Source organism: Crotalus tigris, unplaced genomic scaffold, assembly GCF_016545835.1.
Source record: "Crotalus tigris isolate CLP2741 ecotype Arizona unplaced genomic scaffold, ASM1654583v1 scf7180000017632.1879674, whole genome shotgun sequence".
NCBI lineage: Eukaryota > Metazoa > Chordata > Lepidosauria > Squamata > Viperidae > Crotalus > Crotalus tigris.
In genome coordinates, this window is record NW_024096526.1 from 795,825 (window position 1) to 814,871 (window position 19,047).

At 40.0% G+C, this 19,047-nt stretch overlaps 1 protein-coding gene across 4 annotated transcripts in view; it reads left to right on the forward strand.

The window, feature by feature from the left end:
* Nucleotides 1–6,108: 6,108 nt before the first annotated feature.
* Nucleotides 6,109–19,047, forward strand: part of SRRM3 (serine/arginine repetitive matrix 3) — a 187,499-nt gene continuing 174,560 nt past the window's right edge. For 2 of the 4 annotated variants that reach the window (XM_039334628.1, XM_039334627.1), the window contains exon 1: nt 6,110–6,396. The gene's annotated coding sequence lies outside the window, so the exon portion shown is untranslated. Of the gene's footprint in view, nt 6,397–19,047 lie in introns of all 4 variants that reach the window. The other 2 variants (XM_039334630.1, XM_039334629.1) reach the window with 2 other exon arrangements.

Consider the following 19,047-nt stretch of genomic DNA (forward strand, 5'->3'; position numbering starts at 1 on the left):
AAAGCAGCTCCAGATCTATAAGTATCTCAGGAGACCAGATGTTCCAAAAAAAAGGGTACCAAGGGGGAAAAGGCTAGGCTCTGTGTAACCTTACTTTGCTCTTCTTCCATGCATACTTACTGGAACCACCCATTGAAAAGGGAGTGGGATCAATGCAGAACAGGACCTGCAAGTACCAATCGTGTCAAGAAGAATATCATGGCCAGTTCTATCGAAAGCTGCTGAGAAATCTAAGAGGAACTGATTGAAAATATTCCCTCCATTCAGGTCCTGACAAAGCTAATTCATTAGGGTGCTAATGTCATTTTAATCCTATGCCCAGGCCTGAATACTAACTGCAAGTTAATATTCATAAAACAGCAACTGTTTTATGTAGGATCTTCTGTAGCTGGATTCCCCCACCTCACGACTTTTCCAGAATCTTCCCTGTAAAAGAAAGATAAAATCTAGTGTGCAACCATCTGCATATGTTGGGCCCATGATCTCCTGGGATAAGTCTATGCCTGGTGGAGAGTCCTTAACCCCCTGGGCTCATCCAGAATCTATTCTCAAGGGACAAAGATTGAAATCCCCCAGAATTAAAGCCAGGTAGCAGGGTAGTCAGGATATCAATAACAATTCCAACTTGTCTCTTAGGCTCCATTTAATATACAGTACAGGCATTCATAATAAGACATCTGTGGGTCAGTGCTTCTGGTGGCTTCATGAATGTCACATGGTATCATCATTATATTGCCTCTTTGACTACAAATTTTAAGTGAATCACCCGGTCATTAAACAAATCTGTCTTCCCCCATTGACTTTGCTTGTCGGAGGTCATCTAAGAAGGTTGCAAATGGTGATTCTTTGAGCCTGGAATGCTGCAACTATCATAAAGACATGCTGGTTGCCAAGTGCTCAATTTTGATCACATGACTGTGGGGATGCTGCAATGGGCTTAATTGAGAGGAGTGGTCATAAGTCATTTTTTTCAGTGCCATTGCAATTTTGAATGGTCAGTAAATGTTGTAAGTCAAGGCCTACTTGTAAACTATATTATAGTTCCCCATGATGTCCTGATTCATACATCATGCAAATCCCAACTTACCCAACTCCATTTTGGTCTACTGTGCTTTGTTATATAAACTTCAGCCAGCCAGCCAGATGGAGCTTCAAGATCTGAACTGCTAAAATCCAAATAGCTATTAAATAGTAGAAAAGAGATAGGCTAGGTTGAAACCTGCTAAACTGCAGTTTTAATCATAGTTCATTCAAATCATAGTAGTATGGTTCAGACATCAAATTGAGCCATAAACTATGGTTTATAAATTACAGCAGATCAAACTATTGAGTCTGAGCTGCAAAACCCAGACCATCATTTGATGGCAGCAAAGAGGTAGTTTTCTGTCTCTTGGCCACCACCTCATGGTCATGTGGGTTTTTGCTAGCTAAATCTAGTGATCCTAGCTATACCACTCCCTAAACCAGTGGTGGCAAACCTATGGCACGGGTGCCAGAGGCAGCATTCAGAGCCCTCTTTGTGGGCACGCACACCATTGCCCCAGCCCCGCCACCCCTGTGGCCCCCTCCTCACCAGCAGCCTCCCCAGAGGAGAGTCGCCCCGGGTGCAGCCTGCGCAGAGCAGTGCAGCCAAGCACATAGCAGCCAGGCAGCGGGGACAAGACTCCACCCTCGTGCCCCATCACGTACAGATGATGCTGCAGGGTGCAGAGGGTGTGGCCGCCATGATGCTGCTGGGCTGCCTGGGTGATCTGCTGTGGTGGGCTGTGGAGATGGTGGGTGGCCCTGCGGGCAGGAGAGGGGGATAGGACAGGGGCGAGGTGGTTTTTGGGCACTCAGTCTCTAAAAGGTTCATCATCACTGCCCTAAACCAATCAAAGCTCATTACAGTTTATCAGGACCCTATAGCAGAATCCAGGCAGAAGGGCTCCAATGTCACCTGGAGATTCAGTTTTGGGCTTTCTGCATGCAAAGCAATGACTTTCTTCCTTGGATCAAAAGTAATAAAAGCTGCCTCCCAATTTCAGCTTTATACTGACATACTTGTGACCTACTTTCTGCCACTTGCTCTTCTACCCATCACTTGTTTGACCAGAGAGCTCCAATTGCTCTGTTCTCCATTCCTGCATCTTGATATACTCTTTTTTCATAGAAATAGGGCCTCCTTAAATAGAGCTCTCTCCTTCTGCAAATCTGCTGAAAAAGATTTTCCTTCCTGATTTATCTAGGATGTTTGGAGGTTTTATGATTGCCATTTACTGGTTTATTTGGGGATTTTAATTCATCTGCTGTGATTTACCACACTGCTCAGCAGCAACGCACCAAGCTTCCGCCGCTGCAATGTTCAAGTTCTATTAATGCAAAGAAAACCCTATGCCTTTTCCCCAGCAGCTTTCTCGAATTAAAGGATAGGAGTCCTTTTTTTTTGTTTCAAAGTAAAAATGAGAGCATCCCCCCCCCCTGAAAGAGGTAGAGGGAATGGAGATGGTGAGAAAAATGCTCAGAAAATAATTCTACACTCTGAGATGCTTGTGAGCAGGGAAGGGTGCCTTTTTGTAAAAGGCAAGATTAATTATGTGAATAATAGCACACCCTGGGAATTGTGTACTAAACAGCAGTTTATAAATTCACCAAATAAGTATGAATAAGACACATGTCCCCAATTCACTTTCCAAAGTTCAGTCTTAACCATATGACCATGTGCTCAAGGGGTAGAAAGGCACAGGAATTGAAATAGTAAATAATAAACTCTGCTACACAAGAAGGTTGTAATTTTATAGGCATTTACCTGGGCGTAAGTCACATTGACTTGAAACAGTGTTACTGGCTGGCTGCAGAATTCTGAGAGTTGAAATCCATATATTATGAAATTGACAAGTTTGAAAAAAAAACTATTATAGGATTTTACACAGGAGTAATCCATACTGAATTTGGCAAAATGTAGTGTCTAGAACCGTGCAAGTCTTGTTTGCTATTTCAGTTTTCATTTAATTTCTTGCTTGTTTAAATTTCTATTGCTCCCTTTTGCAATAGAATTTCCTTTACTCTCTTAGATTGTCCACACATGCATATTCCTTATTTGATGTCCCGCATGTATGAAAGCACATCAAAAGGCACCTAGCTCTGTTCCCACATTCTTAAGTGAGCAGTGGGGGATTTAATATACTGTAAGAATATTATAAAAAGGACCAATTGAGCAAGGCATTGAATCTACAGAGGATTAAATTTTGTTTCAGATAGACTAGGATGAACTCTATCAGGGTAGAAACTCCAAATCTCAGTCAGTTGCTCTGCTTTGCCTACTGTACTGCTACTGGGTTCAAATATTGATTCTCACACAGTTGCTATTATAGTTCACAGTTTACTCAAGGTCAAAGAGATAACAACAGTCAGAGCACGTAAAACAAAACAGAGTCACTGACTGATGCTTGCCTAAAAAATAGCATAAAAAATTGTCCCAGTCAGTCCAAAGTTCCAAGAGTTGGGTCAGTGGTCAACCTGACCAAAGGTCAGAATTTCAGATGCAGAATCCACATGATTTGTCATACAAGAACCAGAGATCAGACAGTTGTTTCCAGCAAAGGAACATGGATCAGGGTTGCCTTTGCAGCCAGCTGTCATTAACCAAGATATTTATTTCCTTCTTGGAAAGAAATCTCTCTGTTCTACTCTCCTCTTTACTTACTGGGTACAGGGGCTGGGAGGTCTTATGTCATCCTTATCTGATTCTCCAGCTGTCCAGGTAGTGCCTGCTTTTGATCAGCCTCATGTGGTTCTTGGATTTGTGTTTCCTGAGGCTGACATTACATAGGTTCTGCTCTTCTTCACATGTAGGGTCAGCATCTGAGTCCTGACTCATAACATCTGCCTGATCCTTCAAGAAAAAGAGATAGTGAGAAAGAGAGATTGAAAAGAAAAACATTTCCAATGAAGGCCTGGCCACACAAAATGTATCTCCCAAACGCCGCTTGATTTCTATGGTCAAATCACACCTACTTCTGTCTGTCTGGCCAATGGGGAAGGAGATATTATTGGCAGTAAGTCTTGCCAATATTCTCCTGGTGCATAGGTTCATGGTATTCTGGACAGTGGCTGGGTTCTCAATTGCCAGAATGGAGATTATTAATGCATTTAGTGTGATTTTCTGCTGCCAAAACTCACCAACAAAATTTTACTGGCCCGTTGTCTGATTCTGTCCTGTCGACAGAGATGTTTCTTTAAAAAAATATGTGATTCGTTCAATGACCTCCAGATAAGTGAAGCAGATGTAACATGTTGAATCTGGAACAAAGACCCTAGCAGTTGAAGACATTAATAGATTACAGATATCTTACTTCTTCCCTATAATAACTTCCTGTTCCACCTGACATTTACAAATTCAATAAAATAAATAGGAAGACAACATGCTGTGGAAGACTAGCCTCTCCTATTTCAATAGATATGTTTGGGCCACACAAATATCTCACTTAAACAGGGTATCCAGAGAATGTAGTCAAAACAGTCAAGAAGATCTATGCTTGAAGACCTATTTGTTTGTGTATGTAACATGCACTGTGCTCATAGTAAAAGGATCTAGTTTCAAATGCACCATTGTGGCCACCATCTTTTGACTATATCCTGTGGACTCCTTTATTTAAAAGACCTAATTGAAGAAGGAGGTCACTAATTCACTATTATGACTAGGCAAACCTTGATGGCATCTATTTTGTAAGTATATCTGTCATATTTTCTAAATTCCAGAAGTGCTCTAGACCAAAAGATTCCTTGTTCCTGAAGTAAGCTAAAAGTAGTTTAACTATTACTTGCTTGCATTTGGCTGGCTATAAAACCAAAACTGTCTATTGGCTTATTGCTCTCCAGAGGCTTTCCTTAAAGGATATAATTGGTGTCTATTATAAATAGGATGCTGGCCTAGATTGAATTTTGCTCTGATTCAACACAGTTCTTATGGTATGAAATCTCTTTGCTCATCGCATCTCCTTACTGATGTCTTCGCATTTGGTTTAAAAATATTGGGCAGTTCCTTATTAGCCTCATGCTTGTTTACAGGTATCAATGGTATAATCAGAATCTGCAGTAAAACAGGAAGTTTCAACCAGTTAAGCATAAAACACTGATCAAAGTGAATTCAGCATTCAACTCCTGTACTGTAATTGCCATTGTTCATTGTCTGAAGGCTGACCTTATATAGTCAAAACAGAATCATCCATCAGTGAATGACATGAAAATTATAACTTGCTCAGGAGAAATCCAGTTTTTTTGTTAAGTGTAAATGAATAAATATAATAAATAAGAGAGAATAAAAAATAAAAAAAATAGTTCTTGGGAAATTTCATGGGCTCAGGAAATAGCTATTATTTTATGTATTTATGAAATTTATTGAATGAAATTTATTTCATTCTTATTCTGATTTTTGCATTCTTGTTTTAATATTCTGTAAGCTGCCTATTATCTGGTTGGTTTCGGCGGTCAGATAAATATCATAAATAAATAATTTAATAGATAAAATTGAATATTTTATAGAGAGTAGGGGAAAATGATGGAAAGCAATTCTGAGAAGAGAGTCCAGATGCTTGTCTGATTCCTTAAATTAGGTCTAATATATCAGGGCTGCAAAATCCAGACAACCACTAGATGTGTCAGCAAAGGGATACAGAACAGTTTGATTCTTTCCTCCTCTCTGGTGGCCATCCAGAATTTTGCATATGGTTCCATATCCGGTTAGAAGCGCTTCACGTACACATTTTAGTGTCACTCTCACATTGACTATTATGTGTTATTTATACTAAAACTACTGAAAAAGACAGAAGCCAGTTAGTTTTGCTTTCAAAAATATATTGTTCCGTTTGCTGCTTTAAAAATCATCTCCCTCTCCTTTTCTCTCTCTGAATGCATATATGCAAGTCGGTGAAGTGTGTGTGTGTGTGTGTGTGTGTGTGTGTGTGTGTGTGTATGTGTGTGTGTGTAGAGGCAAGCGCATCATAAAACTGGATTACCGTATATGCTTTTATCTTCAGCTTCTTGCCTGTTTCCTTCTCTTCTCGTCTTTAGGGGGCTCTGTGGAAGGTGAAAGCTGGGAGTCAGGTGACGGTCTTGCACCACGCCACCGCTGACTCTATGGTCCTGAGCTGTCCAGCACTTCAGGAGCCGTTCACTGGGGGATGCTCCGAAAGAGAACGGCAGGGCGATTGTCGAAAAGCAAGGTTGGCCGGAGAAGAGGTCGGAGCCGGAGCTGGAGCTGGGGCAAGAATCCGAAGAAAGGCAGAAGACAGAGAAGACTGAGATCCCGGGGAATCCAGAAGGGAGAAGAAGCTGGCAGGAGAGAGGCGAGGCCAAACCCAGCTGCAGTGACTGGCACGGACACAAGATCACAAGGGCGCAGAATTCCACAGCAAGGTATGATAAAACAGGAGAGGAGTGGAGGGGGACATCCTTGTTTGTCTGGGCCGAGGGGGAGGAAGATGGGGACTGTGGGGAGAGAGCTGGATCGAGGGTCACAGCAGACCGCGAAGCCCTGCAATTGCCTAAGGGAGCCGCGGCAGTGGTGGAGGAGGAGGTGCAGGAAAGCTTAGCAAGAGGCTTTTTGGCTGCAGTCCCATCTGTTGTATCTGTTTGATTGGTCTTGGTATTCTCTCTTTGCAAAGATCAGTGGAAAGAATAGGAGCTTCGTAAGGGGACGGGGGAGGGGGAAACAGCAGAAGGTGGATAGCGATTATGCCTCTTGGGAGAAGGAGGCAGATGAGAGATTCAGCATCCCTCAGATTTTCTCAGCGTTATTTGTTTTGTTTTGTAAAGGAAGAAAACAATAACCCAAAGGGCTTCATGGAAGCTCTTGAGACTTGGCTTGATTTCAAAGAATGCACTTCTTCTCCAGTTCTCTTGTGGAGAAATTAAAAGCAAGGCATTGGTCCCTGAGATGATGGGGATGTTGACTTACAGTAATTTGACAGCTCTCTTTTGGATGGGGGAGATGGGAAAGATAGCTAGGTCTTTCTTTTGTGTGTGTGTGTGTGTGTGTGTGTGTGTGTGTGTGTGTGTGAGAGAGAGAGAGAGAGAGAGAGAGAGAGAGAGACAGAGACAGAGACAGAGAAAGAGAGACAGAGAGAGAAAGAGAGACACAGAGAGAAAGAGATTGACACAGAGAGAGAGAGATAGAGAAGGAGATAGCGCATAGTTATATGCTTTGGAAATTAATGTTCAGCAAGAGGGGAACACACACATTCCTAACATCCCTGGAATTTTACATCTTTCCATGTTATTTTTCCTAAAGATCCAGTGCTCTTATTTGATCACCACAGCCCAGGAGCAAAAAAAAAAGTGAAAGGTTTTGTTTTTTGAGGGAGAAGAAAAGAGGAACAAATGTTTCCCTAGGAGAAGATGACCTGGAGGTTTCCTAAGGGTTTTTTTCTCCACTGCCCAAAGCTTGAGTTATAGGGTGGATCACATTTCTGCAAAGGCAACAGAGGAAAGATAAGAACCTTAGTCCATTTTAGGGCATTAAGTAGCTTTTTGGAATAATTCACCAAGGATAATTTGGAAACATTCCCAAGGGATTTGAATTTGGTAAGGGATGTTGTGTAGAGATTAAGTGTATTCCTGCTTTCTGGTCTGAATGTTGTGAAAAAGTGCCCTAAGGGGAAATCCTCTTTATTTGCAAAGAGGGCACATTGTGGCACATGGAAAGTTGCACGGTAAAACAGAAGTTTACTGTAGTGGTTGCAAGAAAAGGCATAATAAGAACATCTAAGACCAGGCAAAAGTGAAAAGAAAGTATGAATTGTGCAAACAGTCCAGCCAATCAACGTGTAAGACTTTGTATAAGTATGTGAACAGAAATGAAAAAGAACCATCTGCTGATATACAGAAATAGAGAGTAGCCTGTAAATGACATAAGCTAAGTTAAGGAGATCCTTTCATCAGCATAAGATCTAAGGTTGAATCTGCGGAGCAGACTAGATTAAAATGTGAGAATTCAGCTATTGATTTCCCATACTTGTTGTCAGTCTGGCCATAAAGTTAAATCAGGACATGAGTAAGCATGTTATGTGGACATAGACATTGCATGTGAGATTTTACCTGCTTAGGATTTAATATGGGTCAGCATGTTATATACTTAACCTGGTAACCAACTTCCTCAGTTTGGGTTTTCTCAACATGTTAAACCATAATCCAATGGACTTGGTTCATGTAACCCATTGAACCACTGAGGCAAACAAATAAAAATCCACCTTGCATGATATGCATATTTAGCCACTAGATTTTTAAATGACCTGGTTAAGTGTCGTATGCAAACCAAGATTCTTAAATGCTGGAGACAGCAAATAAAAGAGGGACATAGATATTACATCCTCTGAGAGTTCTCTAGCTCACCTCATTGCTTGGATAGCTGAAAATAACAAGCTGCCTCAGGAAACAGACTATTTGCTCATCTCTAGGATGGTCCTACTCTACCTTTCCTCAACCAGTTGCCCTCTGATTATTAAGACTACAATTTGCATTATTCTTAGCTAAGATAACAACTGGCAGAATGGCTGGTTTGTGGGGATTGTTATCTTAACTATCTGGAGAACACCAGATAAGGTGGGTTTTTAAAAATTGGAAGCAGGGAAGGAGAACTGGATTCAAGTCCTTCCACTCATGCAGCGACTGGGTTTCTCTCTCATAGCCCATGGTGGTTCTAGGAATAAAAATTGGGAAATCCTCAGATGTACTACCTTCAGCTCCCAGGGGAAAAGTGTGAAATAATGGAAAGAATCATCGGCTTGCAAGACTTCCTTCTTTAGTTGTACTGAGCGTACATAAAGTATAGGATGTACCACTGAGCTATGGGCTCTTTTCCCAGCTGGGCAATTGTTTCATGTCCTGACAAATTGCATCCATTAATCCTGATAGCAACTATCATGTGGAGGCAGAGAGACATTACCTTTTTTAAAAAAGGTCCTGGCAAAGACAGGATTTGAATCAAAAACTTCCTGGCTCATTTTGTATAATTGCATTGCCACTTTTTGATGATGTATACATTATATCGGAAAAGGAATATTGTATATTCCTCCAGCCACACTGGGTCTTGCAGTCCTCTGTAATTCAGGCTGGACCAATAATAGTCACAACTGGGTAGTGATTTACCCATTTCTGCAAGGAATTTTTCATTGTGGCCATTGTGACAACTGCTTCTAACTTTTGTATCACTTTAACATGCAGAAAAATCCTTGTAAGGCAGGGGTGTCAAATTGCCGGCCTGTGGGCCAGAATGCATCAGGCCGAAACCGCGCCCACCCCATTGCTGGCAATGGAAAAAAAAAGTCACGATACTTCACGGCATGTCATGTGATGTTGCGAGTTTGACACTCCTATTGTAAGGGAAGTCAGAGGCACACCCATTTTACAGATGAGGAAGTGAGGAGGAGAGACTTTGATTGCACTGAGTGCACAGAAATGTTTTAACCTGATGGCTGCTGAATGTGTCTACTTTGTACAATACATTGTACTGTATTCTGCAGAAAAAGTACAATACATTGCACCATAAACTAACCAAAGGGTGTGAGTTCGCAGAGCACATTAAGCCATAAAAAGCTAACAAAACATAGTTCATTGTACATATACTGATACTTGGTTAAGCATGTTGTCTGAATGCAATTATCAAGAAGGAAATCTTATGTACAGTATTAGCCTCTTGAAGCAGCTGAGTGTTATATCTTTGTTTCCCTTTCAGGATAGCATTCAGCTCCCTCACCTGTTCCTATTATGTTATATTATATTTTTGGCTGCAAACAGTTTGATGATAGAGTTCTTGGCTCTGTTTTCAGTTCACAGTGAGGATGTGTTGAACTGTTGTTGATGATGCGTATGACAGTGATTAAAATCATGGTTGTATTTCATTCTCTCCCAATAGTCTTAAGCTGATCTGCATGGGTTTTGCCCATTTATCTTCAAGTAGGTTGAGGGAGTAGGTCAATAAGTTTTGTGGAGCCTGAAGGAATAATTTGAAATTGGGTGTCTCTTGGTCCATTGGACCATTATAAAATTAACCCATAGATATAGCCTTCTCCTTGTTGGCAGCTTCTAGATGCATTGTCTAAAACTCTCATTATAACAATCAGCTTGGGCTGGCATCAGTTAGAAGGAAGCTCTCATTTACAGCACCTTCCCACCAAGATAGTGTTTTCTTAACAAGTTCTAGATTTCCTGTAATGTTTCTCAGAACTCACAATTCGTGAAACTTCAGCCTCAATCCCTCCATGCCTGCTTTGCTTTTGCTCCCCCATCCTTTAAAAAATCTAATTAAACAAATTACTGAATGTCACTGCTGAGAAGGTTAATGACTGTCCATTTCCTTTTCACCAGAGGCAAAACATGCATTTCATGTCTGGGGACAGCTTTCTTTTGGATTGTTTGTCTGGCACCCACATTTTCTCTTTTCAGTGACAGACAAGCCCTTTAAAAAAAAAAAAATCTCTTGGACCTTTAAGAGCCACATCCTTTTGAAAAATTAATGGGGAGGTTTAAAGATCTAATGTATAATTCAATGCATGCATCCACACACTTAACTTGATCACTGAATTGACCCAATTTCTGAGTTTCAATAATACATAGACTCATAAACTTCACCAAGCAGACTGAAATCAAACAGTATTCGCCTTTACCAAAGAAGCCAAGGTTTAAATGAACCAAGTTTATCCCATTGCAGAAATGCAGGCGTTAGGTCTTTAGCTGAACCGATTAACTACGGGCAAACACAGTTTTGATTTACAAAGACTTTGTTGCTGATGACATTTGCACTATTTTTAGTTCTGAGATGGTTTTAGTTCTTGTTACGTTTCAAAGCACTAGCCAGAATTTAATCATTCTTGTGCTAGTTTTAGGGTTGTTTGGGATGTTAATTTAGTATTTAAGTATACAAAACTAATCTGTTTTGTTTTACTTTGCCTAAAGAACTTGTTTTAAGAGATAGCTGACAAGAATGATAATAATATATTCCTAGCTACATGGGGTAGAACAAAGCTAAAATCAAAAGTATATTGCTTGCAGGAATTGGGATTTTCAAAAAACAAAACGACTTCTCCTCCAAACCCAATATCCAGAATTTGCTCAATTCTTGCTGATTGAAAAATGAGAGTTAGGCTGTTGGAAAATTTGAAAGTGAGAAAATCAAGTCATCTGTGTGGGTATGGATGTCAAATCTACCAGATGGTGGGCAGGACATTGCAATGGAAGGCATGTCGCTTTTATACATGCTTTGCACATACAAAAAGATAGGGCTTTGAGCATGATGCCATATTTTTTGCAGGATTTGACATACACACAAACACACACTCATGCTACAGATGGTCCTGGGTGAATCACCATTAAGCAGAGTGGATCCTTAGGTGAGATATTTTGGACTTCTTCTTCCTCTTCTTCCTCCTCCTCCCCCCCCCTCCTCCTCCTCATGTTATGGCAGGGTCTGCTTAGATTTTGGCATCCTACAAAGATAGCAAAATATTGATTGTTGAATACATTGTTGTTTACTTTTATAGATAAGGAAATCCTTGCATTTTTGTGTCTTTGGGGTATAAGACATCGTGATGTGAGCAAAGGTTCCATTTGCTGATCAGTCATGAACAGTAGAATATTTTGGATGGCAAGAGATCAGCAGTAAGAGCAGGAGAAATGATGTGATACCCAATCTGGTAGAGTGCACTAGAAATAGGGAGACCATAGTTCTAGACCCACCTTAGCATGAAGTCATCTGGGTCATTTTGGGCCAATCACTCCCTCTCAGCCCTAGAAAGAAGTCAATGGCCAACCACTTCTGAAAAGTTTGCCGGGATTAGTTGTTTTTAGTCAAACCATTTTAATTACTTTTAAATATATTTTTCATTGGCTCTGCATTTTCTCAAAGCGTGGTCCTTATAACACTCCATTCAATAAACATCTGCAGATCTTGACATCCCCCCCCCCAATTGCAATGTGTTTTTTCTTCCTGCTCTAAGACAAAAGCAAAAGCTAAAAACCAAAATGATCCTCTATAGCAAAATATAGCGATAATAAGAGTGATATGTAGTTTATGAGCTGCTGAGTACGCAAGTGATTTTATTCTCTTTTTTTTGTAAACAAGTACTGTAGCAAACAAAATTCTCTCTTTGCAGCAATAAAATTACAAAGGGAGAGACAGAGAGAAAATAGCACTAGCCATATCCCCCTACCATTGTTTTAATTTTCATTTTTTAAAAAAAAAAATAAGAAATATTCTTAAACATTTTACAATCTAAACTGGCTTATAATTAATCCTTAGACTTCTAGCTTTTCAAATGTGAAGGAGTAAGTGAAATAGATCTAGATTTTGCTTACTGGGTATTAAACCTCCATATAAAAGGGAAGCGCAACCTGTGCATCGCCTGAGCAGAGTCTCTTCCAGATGAAAATGAAGAGATGGAATTTACAGGATGGAATTCTCTCCAAAAAGCTTCCCAATCTGGAGAGCTGATTAATATTGGAGTTCCTGAGATGGGACCGGGTGAGCAAGACAGATCAAGGTGACCTGGTGCTTAAACTGGTGCTTTTTAGTAGTCTAACATTGCTGGAGACAACAACATTGGAGATAGCTAGCCTGACCCTATATGTGTGTGTGGTGGGGGAGGAAGGGATGGGACAATAATGCAGAGAACACTTGTTTTCTTGATGATTATTATCACAAAGGACATACTTTTCTCATTTAAGTTACATTCACTTTAAGAAATGAGAGGTGGAATAAGTAACTGCTAGATTTTTTTTACTAAAAACCTATATACGATAATGGGCAGGACAGGCAGCAAATTAGAAGAAGCCCTAATTGGCATGTTGGACAGTTTAATTTTGGATCCCATCTAACAGGTTTTCATAGGATTACCAACACTTATAATCAGGTCAGTTAAAGACGTCGCAGTTATATGAGCACAATTCAATAAACTTTGTCCACTCTTTTGCACTGGCTTAAGAAAGACATTACCGTTAAGAGGGTCTGTGAAATGTTCTTTTCCCAGCTGATCTCTGTCTGCCTTGTGTTAGCTTTGTTCTCATCCCGCAGCTTGGTTCCAGCATTTGTGTGGATGGGTTTGGTTGCTTGTATACATTTAATCTGACCCTTCTAAAGAGATTTGTGGTTTAGAACCCGGTTGTGCTTTTTCAGTCCTCTCATAGTGACAAGGCTCCTGTTTCTTTTTAAGTAGTCTGTTTACTTCTCAATAGCCATTCTGTAGCTGGTTAAAAAAATTGCAAATTGTATCTATGCATATTCCTTTTCAGCATAAGTTTTGTTATACAATGTGCAGAAAAGAAACACCAAGTTAAAGAAACTAAGGTCTGAGGTAAACAAATATAGTTTCCTCCCCATCTTTTTATCGTAATTTATAATTTTATTGCTAAAATATATATACCTATGTATCCAAATTTCTTTTTCTGACAAAGAATTAAAGAATTAAATTGGGAATTAATTCTTTGTCAGAAAAAGAAATTTGGATTTGTAATGTTTCGCAGTTGCGACTTGAGCCTGCTTAACGCCCCTAGTTGGGGGCTGCAAGGCAAAAGAGATTGTAAAAAGTAAAACTGCAGTATAGCAGTTTAAAAAATGTCAAGGTGTAATCAATTAGACATCTGTCTGAAAAACTTCCTGCATACCTATGTATGTATTTATGTATGTACAGGTAGTCCTTGACTTACAGCAGTTCATTTAGTGACTTTTTGAAGTTACAATGGCACTGGAAAAAGTGACTGATGACTGTTTTTCACACAACCATTGCGACATCCCTGTGGTCACGTGATCAGAATTTGGATGCTTGGCAACAGGTTCATGTTTATGATGGTTGCTGTGTCCCAGGGTCATGTGATCTCCTTTTTAACCTTCTGACAAGCAAAGTCAATGGGGAAGCCAGATTCACTTAAGAACCATGTTTCTAATTTAACGACTGCAGTGATTCACTTAACGACTGTGGCAAGAAAGGACGTAAAATGGGACAAGTCTCACTTGCAACAGAAAATTTGGGCTAAATTGCTATTGTAAGTCAAGGACTACCTACAGTATATATGTAAATATATGTATGTATGTATGTATATACATTTATGCATGTATGTATTTATGTATGTATATGTACACATATTTGTATAGTTTTATTGCTTTTAACCTTGTAAGCCACCCAGTGTCACCTTGTGACGATATGGGTGGCTAATAAATTTAATACTAAATAAACAATAAATAAATAAATAAAACAAATAGCTAAATCTATTTTAGACCAACATCATTCACTATCCCTCTTCATGCCTTTTAATCCTTGCAAAGTCACCCTTGTTTTCACATCGTCCAATAGACCTCTTTTTATACTGCATTTTGTTCTTGAAATTTCTCAGCTCTCCTTTTTTCACAATCTCATCAACTCCTTCTTGGACTTGCTGAGACTGAGAAACACCAAACTAGATTAACGGTGTGCAACTTATACCCAGAGAGAGCATACTCCGGACTATAAGGGGAATGTGTGTCAGGGAGGATTTCATTTAGCTGTTCATTTAAAGTTAAATATAATTAATCTGATGGACTCCAGCTGTGTTTTTAATCATTTTCCCTTTCGGTCACATTAAAAATAATAATTCACTAACAACTTCAGAGGGCTGGAACAAAGATTTTCATGGCTGCAGGCAACTTTGTAGATGAGAGGTTTTGCCATGGGTGTTGAAACGAAGAAAACAGCATTTTGCCAGTGCACTACAAGTTCTGCTTCACTTGCTGGTGCAGGTACAAAATAGGTAAGGCTATTTTCATCGTTCTGATCTTCTTGCCCTTCCTATAGAAGCTGCTAGTTCTGAACTTGTAGTGTAGATCAAGGTAGATTGTGTTCTCGCTGCTCTAATAATTTTTTGATCCATTGCTTGATTTAGAGAGGAAGGTGGTTGTGGCATCCTGTGGGTTTGATGGTTGCTGGTGCTGTCATTAAAGTGTTGCATTGTCATACAGTTGATGCCTAAGCAAGAAAGGTCTCCACCCTCTGTCTCGGTTTTCACATTTCAGCATTTTGTCAGGGACTTTTTTTGTCCCCTGTCTCTAAATATATGTGAAGTTTCTGGCAGTTTCCCAGGCTGGGGATATGCTGGAAGAGGTCATGTCATTGTGACAAGCTAAACGAGTCGGATAACTTTTGGGTATGTAACTATTCACATAACATGTTTTAGAATATAATGGCTTGTCTTGCTCTTTCTGCCTTCTTTCTTTAATGTTCCCATTTTCTGGACAGGCCAAGTTATGTAATCTGACAGTGAGAAAAATCAACCAATGGAACAATTTGCCTCCAGATGTTGTGGGAGCTTCGTCACTGGAAGTTTTCAAGAAGAGACTGGATTGCCATCTGTCAGAAATGATGTAGGGTCTCCTGCTTTGGTGGGGGTTTGGACTAGATGGCCTACAAGGTCCCTTCCAATATTCTAATTCTAATTCCTCTCTTCCCAGAATGGCAATGCCTGCATTATATTATGATAATCAATGAAAGACACATAGTGGAAGAAAAACTTTCTAATGAAATGGAAAATATTCCACCAACAGGGGGTAATTTAGGAATCATTGTTAGAGTTGTACAGTGTGAACTTTCACATGTCCCACACATTTAAGAATTTTACAAATGAAGGCGAATATACATGTCCCAGGATAATATTGCAGGATCCAATCTGAGTCGGCCACCAGGATCAGAGGTTTTTTCTTTTGAGCTTTTGGACTTGTGCTGGAGCCTATCTTTAGGTAACTTCTCTCTAGCAGAGTGTGTGCTGTTCTCTGTGTGGTATTTATATGTTGCTTGTTGTATGTGGCTTTTTAGATGTTGATTGGGATGTGTTGATGGCTGACTTTTAAGCCATTGGCTATAATTTGTTTGTGCTGCCCACCCTCGCCTTCTAAGTACTTGATAGGCTGGTGGTAAATCAGCACTCCTGTTGAGTGATGAGGGGCCTGTTTCCCAGGGTTAAATCACTTCTCTGGCTGTTTTTGTGCCTAACAACCTTAGTAGCTGCAAAACTGAATGTGCATCCTTGTTCATTGGATTTTAGCCTGTATTTCACAAGTTGCTTTGCAGGGGTGGGGAACTATGGCCCCTTTATGACCTGTGGACTTCAACTCCCAGAATTCTCGAGGCAGCATGGATAGCTCAGGAATTCTGGAAGTTGAAGTCCACAGGTCATAAAGGGGCCATAATTCCCCATCCCTGTTTTAAAGAGTTACAGACAGATGCTGGGTTCTCACAAGCTCCGAACTGTCTTTCTGGAATTGAATCTGAAGCATTGCACAATCTTACCTATATACATTTATTTGTATTATTGAATGAGTAGCAATTGTAGTGCTATTTTGCTATTTTATAATAAGGGTTAAAGATTACTGAATAACATTTCCCCTTGTTTCTTTATTGTGAGCAACCTTACACTCCTAGCTCATTTCAGTTGATAAATTCTGGGATAAATTACATGATTTTATCAATGATTTCCTATTTACAAGAACTGCTAATTCTAGAAGATGAAGTTAGAGCAGTACTGTAGCCATTACCACATTGGAAGGCTATAGGAATTGATGCAGAAATATGCCAAGTAATAGATGAAGAATCTGTAAAGGTTCTAACTAAATTATACAGCAAATCTGGAGAATGATGTAGTGGGCAACAGACTGGAAAAAGTCAGTCTCTATACCTATGATAAAGAAAGGAGACCTAATACTGTAGAGAGTGTAACTATTGCCCAGTATCATTAATTTTATACGCTAGCAAACTAATGCTTAGGATAATCCAATGCAGATTAAAGCCATGGAAAGTGAAATGCCAGATGTTCAAGATGGTCTTACAAATAGCCAAGAAATACAAAACATTATTGTGATGCATGTGGAATAATTGAGAAAGTCAAAGAATACCAAGAAGAAGTCAGAATGTGCTCCATTGCCTATATGTGTAAGCTGCCCAAAGTCACTTTATGGCAGTGGTTCTCAACCTGTGGGTCGGGACCCCATTTGGGGTCGAACGACCATTTCACGGGGGTCGCCAAACAAGGCTGTCCGCCATTTTCCCCCCTTTTCTTTGGCCACGCCCCTGGCACCCGGTGATGTATAAGTGGTTGGGGGTCACCACAACATGGGGAACTGTATTATGGGGTCGCGGCATTAGAAAGGTTGAGAACCACTGCTTTATGGGGAAATGGACAGCATAAAAATTTAATAAATAAATAAATAAATAAAATAGGAAGGTCTTTGATTGGGTCAACCATGGCAAACTATGGAATGTCTTTAGGTGAAAGGGACTCCCAGAACTTCTCATTGTACTTATACAAAACCAAGACACAAGTCAGGAAATCATAGTTTCAATGGAACACGGTGAAAATGATTAACTCCAGGTTGGCAAGGCTATGAAGAAAGGCTATATGGTCTTTCTGATTTATTTAACCTAAGGAAGATGGATTAGAAGAAAATGGGCATGGTTTTAAAATTGGAGGAACAAAGTCTCAATAACCTGTCTTGTGCTGATGACCTACTCTGATACCTGAAAATGTAAATGATCTTCAAGTATTGGAAATACAAAGAGCACAGCTATAAGTATAATGCAACTATTATTAAGCACACAGAAGACCAAACTAAGAACCGCAGGTCTCAGAATTAAAAATGAAGACAACAACAACAACAACAATAATAAAAAAGTTGGAAGGGACCTTGAAGGTCATCTAGTCCAACCCCCTGCTCAGGGAGGAAACCCTATACCATTTCAGACAAATAGCTGTCCAGTCTTTTCTTAAAAACTTCCAGTGTTGAAGCATTCACACCTTCTGGAGTCAGGTTGTTCTAATTGTCAGGAAGTTTCTCCTTAGTTCTAGGTTGCTTCTCTCCTTGGTTAGTTTCCATCCATTGCTTCTTGTCCTGCCTTCAAGTGCTTTGGAGAATAGGTTGACTCCCTCTTCTTTGTGGCATCCCCTGAGATATTGGAAGACTGCTATCATGTCCCCCCCTTGTCCTTCTCTTCATTAAACTAGACATACCCAATTCCAGAAACCGTTCCTTATATGCTTTAGCCTCCAGTCCCCTAATCATCTTTGTTGCTCTTCTCTGTACTCTTTCTAGAGTCTCAACATCTTTTTTACATCGTGGTGACCAAAACTGGATCCAGTATTCCAAGTGTGGCCTTACCAAGGCATTGTAAAGTATTAATACTTCACATGATCTTGATTCTATCCCTCTGTTAATGCAGCCCAACACTGTGTTGGCTTTTTTGGCAGCTGCAGCACACTGTTGGCTCATATATAAGTGATTGTCCACTAGGACTCCGAGATCCCTCTCACAGTTGCTACTATTGAGCAAGGTACCACCTATACTATACCTGTACATTTGGTTTTTCTTGCCTAAATGTAGAACCTTGCTTTTTTCACCATTGAATTTCATTTTGTTAGATAGTGTCCAGTGTTCGAGTCTGTCCAGATACTCCTGTATCTTAAGCCTATTTCATGGAGTGTTGACTATTCCTGCCAGCTTGGTGTCGTCTGCAAATTTGATGAGTTCCCCATCTATCCCCTTGTCCAAATTGTTGAGGAAGATGTTGAAGAGCACTGAGCCTAGAACAGAGCCTTGGGGCACCCCACTACACACTTCCCTCCATGTAGATGCAGTTCCCTTGAGGACCACACCCTGAGTACGGCCAGTCAGCCAGCTACAAATCCATCTGGTGGTGATGCTGTCTAACCCACATTTTTCTATGTTATCAAGTAGTAGGTTGTGACCTACTTTGTCAAATGCCTTATTGAAGTCCAAGTAAATTATATCCGCAGCATTCTTCTGGTCCACTAATTTTGTCACTTGGTCAAAGAATGACATTAAAAGATAGTGTCTGTCTTTTAGGATCAACTATCAAAAGTAAAGGAACCAGCAGCCAAGAAATACATCACAAACTAGCAATTGGTAGAGTAGTGAAGTTATTCAGAGTAGGAAAAGATATTCAGATGCTATTACTAGTATATTATTTTCAATAATTAGAATTGTACAAGCAATGGTTTTTCTTATAACTCTGAGGTTGCAGAAGTCAGACTTTGAAA